At 36.6% G+C, this 6,766-nt stretch overlaps 1 long non-coding RNA gene across 1 annotated transcript; it reads right to left on the reverse strand.

The window, feature by feature from the left end:
• Positions 1 to 2,395, reverse strand: LOC117628376. Its single transcript, XR_004585945.1, has 2 exons — positions 2,310 to 2,395; positions 1 to 274 (listed from the first exon to the last, which is right to left on the reverse strand). It is a non-coding gene; the product is annotated as an uncharacterized LOC117628376 (long non-coding RNA).
• Positions 2,396 to 6,766: the final 4,371 nt, after the last annotated feature.

Consider the following 6,766-nt stretch of genomic DNA (forward strand, 5'->3'; position numbering starts at 1 on the left):
TTTTATGAATCATTTTGAAAAAGAACCATACTGCTCCTTTGATCACATTCAATGCAAACCCATATATAAATAAGTGAAATAAAACATAGGAACTACATTTTGAAAAAGAAAAAGAATTACCACTCAATGGCTTTGGCAATGGTTATCAGTTCAAACAGTGTAATCAGAGCAAATTAAATCCAATAAGTAAGCCATTCGTGGTGATCGTCAGCAGGAGACTCTGCCAGCAGAATTATCCTCCTCTCTGATCTCATTCTTCTCATGCATGGGTCATCTGTTGACTTTTCAAACAACTTGCATGAAAATATGATTCATTAAAAAGATGCATAAGCATAAGGAATGATCCAAAACTAACCACTAGGGTTTTAGCTAAATAGCTACAGAATCAAGTATATTTTTTGAATCTTCTACACAAATGCCTTATACATTTGGGGGCAAAGAAATTTGTAAAGTGCCTTATACATAGCTAGATTCAGACAACAGGGGATGCATTCTCCTTTCGTAAGTACTGAATCTGACCAAGCAAGTACTTTTAACAGTCGAGTAGCTTCACACAACATATAGAGGCCTTTCAATTGTTCAGCTGATTTAGTTCTGTGCAAGGGTCATCTCAAATTAAGAATGACCCACCATCATATCTGTTGAAAAACTAATGCTCATTTGTTCTACAAAGTTCTAGAAAAGTCAAGAGCTCACAATAAAGAAGTTGCATGGCGGCAAAACAAAATGAATATGGTAGAATATTCTAGAAAAAGTGACAAGTGAATGGCTAAAGTATCGCAGCGGAAGAAATCTCTAGAGCAAGACTACAAACACGTGGTTGGGAGAAAGTGCCCAAGTCGGTGGACCAAGGCTAAGTTGGCAAACAATCATCTATAAATAGGCATGCAATCTACAATGAAATGTGGAGTGAACAAATAAACTCCCAATCTATGCGGGAGCCAAGAGCTACCCAAACTAAGCCATGTTGAGGAGGCCAATAAGCCTATATAAGCAATAAAGAAGGCCAATAAGTCAATAAGCTATGAAGAAGGCCAATTAGCTTACACCTATGTACTATTCTCCTCCAATGTAATAAAATCACTTTATTTCAACTATTGCCTATTGTCCTAAACCCTTTCACCACATAAACCAACAATGGTATCATAGCAACACCACTCACAATCACCCTACAATCTAACAAGCGGTATCAGAGCGTCACAAACGCTCATCACACACTTTCTAAAATTCCAACAATATCAAAAATTGATTACATTAAGAGAGACATGGTGAACTTCTCATAAATAAAAGGCAACTTACTGAGAGCATCAGCCAGCTCAAGAAAAAGCTCGCTAAAATGCTCACGCTTATATTTCTCACTCCCTCAACCTTGTGGATTCTCTAACTAATTTTTCTAGGACAAGCCCTGCACATCAAACAGCTTTCTAAACATCCATCCAAGAAATCTGAGTGATTTTTCATCCTAAAATAAACACTCATGTTAAGCCACTTGGATGTGGTACATCATTATTCTAAATGACTTCACACAATTTGATGATGAGCCACAGGAAATTCCGTTGGAAGACCCTCTAAAATCTTTTATAAAGCATGAGCAGTATGAAGTTCAAAATCAATAAAGTACAGGTGGCTTTTTTTAAAATTTTTTTAAAAACAGTATTACCACATGAGAACAACATTTATCTGAAATAAATCAGCTTTATCAACAGTGAATCAAATTCTTTGTGCATAATAGATCATAAATGAACACTTCTGCTGTCAAGATTTGCACCTAATTTTGAATCCCTAACCAGTTAGAAAGGCTACCTGTCAACACTACTATTAACCTTGATAATGCAAGTCTATCAATCATAGGTTCCTTCACATAGATACCATAAACTTTGTCTGAGTAAATTCTATTCCAAGAAGTATCCATCACTAGTTACATCTATTTTCTAATTCAGGATCGGCCGAAACAAATTACTAGTGGGCAGCACATCCAACGTTCCCCAAAGTTCAGTAGAATTCGACAGGGACAAAACTTATACTGGTTCCACAACATAACGTATGTACCCTGCATCTTTTTCATCATTCCTTCAGAAACCCCATTTCTAAATTTTCAATTTGCAACTCCTTTTCCAGATCTTACCCTATTTTGCATCATCAAGCTTCTAAAGTAGGACAAGCTTTACTGTTCCAAAGTACACATGAACACCCAGCCTTTAGTTATAATATGCTAAGCATTACAACATCCAATCCAGATAATAGAAAGTTTCTAGCACTCACAACAACGCTTATGAGCTCGTGTCAAAGTTAAGATCTGAACAACTTACCCGCGCACTGAGGCCTCCGTTACATTAGCCTTGTCAGCCGCCAGAACAGGTGAGCGCTCGCATTTAGGAGGAGGGGAGGAAGACAGAGAGGATGGCGGGAGAAAACGAGGCAGAGGAGGGCGACTGGTGAGCGCCCGCCTTTTTGGTGCGCAAAGAACCCGGCCACGTGACTCATCACGTGACCTTCCTTGTTTTTTTTTTTTTTTTGTTTTTTTTTTGTTATTTTTTTTTGTTTTTTTCTGTGTGGGTACATTTCATGCTAGTAGTGAATTGATCAAATATATATATATATATATATATATATATATATACAGTCCCGATCTTTTGGACTACAGGAGTCTAAGAGATTGTGGTCACCCACCGTTGGATATTAATCTAATGGTTCAAAAAAGTTTCTTAAAATGAGTGCAAGAGTAAGTGAACTGTTGAATTTACATCCAACGGTAAGTGACCACAAATCTCTTGAACCCCTGTAGTCCAAGAGATCAGGACTATATATATATATATATATATATATATATATATATATATATTTGCACCTCTTTTTTTTTCAAAGAAAGAAAACATTAAGGCAATAGTGATAGGTTTAGCACATCTGTTTAGTTTTCCTATTAATCATGTTTTTTTTTTTTTTTTGGCTCATTACCATGTCTTATTTTGCACTCGCTTTATGAATGCTTAGTTTGAAAAGAAAATAGTTTTGAACTAAAATGAAAAGAAAATAGAATTGGAGAGATCAAATGAGATGTATCACTTAATCAAAAAAAAGAGATGTATCATATAACTTCATGCCCTCGAGCTTGTTGGAACTTAAACCAAGCCTAGTTTAAGCCCAAGTCCACTTTAATATTTTTAATTATTGTTGTAAAATCTATAATCTTAATAAGTTACTTTTGGGTTCTCAAGGAGATAAATTGTCACGACAGGACCCGTCCTGACAAGACTCGACCCAAATTTCACTTTGGAATCCGAGCCGAATCCTATGCGTGTCTGACACTTGGCGAGTGCAGGGCACAAATGACCTATCTACCCTTCAATTCAAAATTCAATTTATTTCAAGTTTGACTTCTGCCGAAAATTCGGCAGAGTCTCCTTTGTAAATTGAACATTTCCCAAAATTTATACCTGTCAATAAACACTTATATACTCCAAGCATTCATCATGTATCGATTTATATTCAAGAAATCAAGCATCAAATCATTCTGCCTTCAGGGCTTAGTAAATCAAGTAAATCATTCTATCAACTGGAACTGATTCTAACTTTTAGAACAACTTGAACACAATAACAGATTCAAAATAATTTAACTGAACCATTTCTCAATCTTTTTGCCTCGCGGCTGCGCCTAGTAATTCTAGGCTGCCTATGTACCCTCAACCAGGGATCAAGCCACACGTAGTTCTTCTATTCCTGTTCCAAGCTTCCTGGCATTACTCACATGGCAATAACTATATTTAAATGAAGAAATAAAAGCATTTAGATTCAAGTAATCACTCTTGGAAAGCCATAACTATTAATTCCTCGTGACACCATTGGTGACACGTCCTGCCTTGTAATCCTCGCTAGACTCAGGAGACATCTGGTCAACCTAATCAACAATCCTCGCTCCCACAGTCTGTATATCTCTAAGACTCGTGGGGCAAAGTATGCTAAAAATACTTGAGCAATTTAATACTATATCCAATAATAAAAAGATAAAGACAAACAACTTTAATAAAATAAAATAAGATAAATTAAAGCAAAATAGATTAAAATAAAATAAACAAGCCTCAAATACCCTTGTACTCAAGCCTAGAAATTACGTAAAGTTCACAAATATATATATTTATGTATACATATATGCATATATCCGTCTTTCTCTTGTGAAACAATGTATCGATTAAGAAAATAATAGTGACCATATAAAACCTTCAATTTTAATTTAAAAATCTCTTAAAGCTTAAATCCTCTCAACCTAAGCATACCCCCATTCCTGATCCATCAAATCCTTTAATATTGTCATTTTCATCCTTGCAGGTCTCGGAAACATAAAGTTAATCGAGCTGCATTCCTCGCAGGTCTTAGAGATAACACTTCAATCTGAGCTGTAATCTTCATAGGTCCAGGAGATACCACTTCAATCCGAGCCGCATTCCTAGCAGGTCTCAAAGATAACACTTTAATCTGAGCCGCAACCCTCACAGGTCTCGGAGATACTGCTTTAATCCGAGCCGCATTACTTGCAGGTCTCAGAGATAACACTTCAATCTGAGCCACAATCCTCGCACCACACGGTTCAAGAGCCCTCGAAACTCGTGCAGCATTATGAAAATAACCAAACTGTTTCGAAGTAACTATGGGGCACCCTCGTGGTGAGTTTGAAAACCATAACCCGTCATTTATATCGACTTTCAATAAACTTGTTCTCAACTAAACTTAAAATATATATACATTTATATGCCACAATTTGATGAAAGCCAAAGTTATGATTCATCTTTTTCAACTATTGAATATACTTATATTAAACACTTAGCTAGTATGTTAGCCATATCGATCTCTGATTAATATACTGTTCAAATATTAAATTAACAATCTTACAACATAATTAACTATATGAATATATAAGCATGAAATAAATCAACATATAATTAAATACTCATCTTGAATTCACATAAAATCAAGAAATTAAGACCATAAATAAACCAATTGAACACTAGCACGCACATGAACTTTCTAAAAGCTTAAAGATATTCTATGGAGCTCATCCTCATTATTTCATCCAAAGTCCTGGCCCTGGGCTTCTAGAAGTACGTGCATTGAATTGAAGGTCATTCTCAAGCCTATTTAAGCTTTTCCACTAATTAGAACGGTTTAGAAGTGTATCGGGACTCAAAAAGTGATAAGCCCTAAAAAGTCAACCTGGGACCCTCTGGGGTCCACAACCTCAAAATTCTGATCCAAGAGTTCCTAGAGGTTCTAACATGCCTAGGAAATATGTCTCGAGAGTCTGGTCTCGATCTGACAGTCGGACTACTCATGATAGCATAATCGGACAGTTACTGTAAACCTAGCCCTAGGGTTAGCCTTTTCGGAGTATCCGGGACCCCGATTCACAATCCATTGAATCCTACACAATCATGGAATTGCATAGATCAACAAAGAAGAAATTGACTACGATCCAACGGTTCAAACATATCGAACTCGAAAATCACACAATACGCGAGATCCGTTCGGGGTTCAAACGTTGTCCAAATTGAGATCTGTGAATTCCTACGCGCTCGTGACCATATAAGAAAAATTTTAAAACATAATTTCAGACCACCACCCTGCCCAAGCGCTGGCAGCGCGTGGGTGTCTAGGGAAATTTTGGTGGCCGGAAAACTTCAAAGTTGAAGGCCAAGATTCCTACTCTAGGTAAAAAACCTTATTTGGAACAACTTTTGTTTTTGGACCTACGCCAAAAAGTGGCCGGAAGTGGCCGAAATCGAAGGCCGATACTGGCCAAAACTTCAATCACTTAATCAACCAATTAAACGCAAAAATTTCTCAAAAATAACATTCCCAATTAAAAAGTCAACTTTTTCACTAATAATTATTACAGGGGCAAAATTATCTTTTTCTCTAATAATTTAATAATTAAAATTTAATTAAGGACCGGGTTGTTACACGTCCCGAATTCCTCAGAACCCGAGATGAATTCTATGAAATTTTCGACCCCACACCGATGTTGGGCCCACTTACTAACGATATAGCCTCTTTTCCAAATTAAAGAAAAGAGGGACGAGACTTTCTACCGAAATTTTGGCAGAGTTTTCCCAGAAAAATGAACATTTACCATATTTGTTTCACCTGTAAAAATCACAGTTTAAGAAACCAACTGCTAGCACACACACAATGTAATAACACACAGTTTACAGGACATGCTTCTATCTTTCACATAATTCAAGCAGATCCACCAGCAATGTTCTTAACCACATGATACATTAACAATGCAATTAAGGACCCAAACAATTTTACGAATACCCACTGTAATAAACATAAAATAACTTCCCAATTTTTACAGTGTGACGTTTACCATCCAAACGTAATCGCAAGTTGCTTAAAGATTCAGGCCCAAAACGTACATAAATCCAAAACGGGCATCATACATGTCTTAACCACAAACACCTTTCAACAACACCCACTTAGTCAAACGGGAATAAGAATAATCATTAAATCACGCCTCGATTTCAATCGAGCTTCAGGACCACCGACAAAGTCAAAACCCAACTCATCAAAAACAAAATAAGTAAGACTGGATCCAAATGACCAAATTAAAGTTCCAGAAATAAACTTTAGTTTGCGGCTGCACCTGGGCGAGACCCCAAGCTACCTATTACCTTTATTGAGGGATCAAGTCACACGTAGTTCTTCTGTCAACAATCACGATTCAGATGATATACGATTATCTAAAGTAATACCAACGATTAATTTTAGATGC

This window comes from Prunus dulcis, chromosome 5 (genome assembly GCF_902201215.1).
Source record: "Prunus dulcis chromosome 5, ALMONDv2, whole genome shotgun sequence".
In the NCBI taxonomy this organism is placed as follows: Eukaryota; Viridiplantae; Streptophyta; class Magnoliopsida; order Rosales; family Rosaceae; genus Prunus; species Prunus dulcis.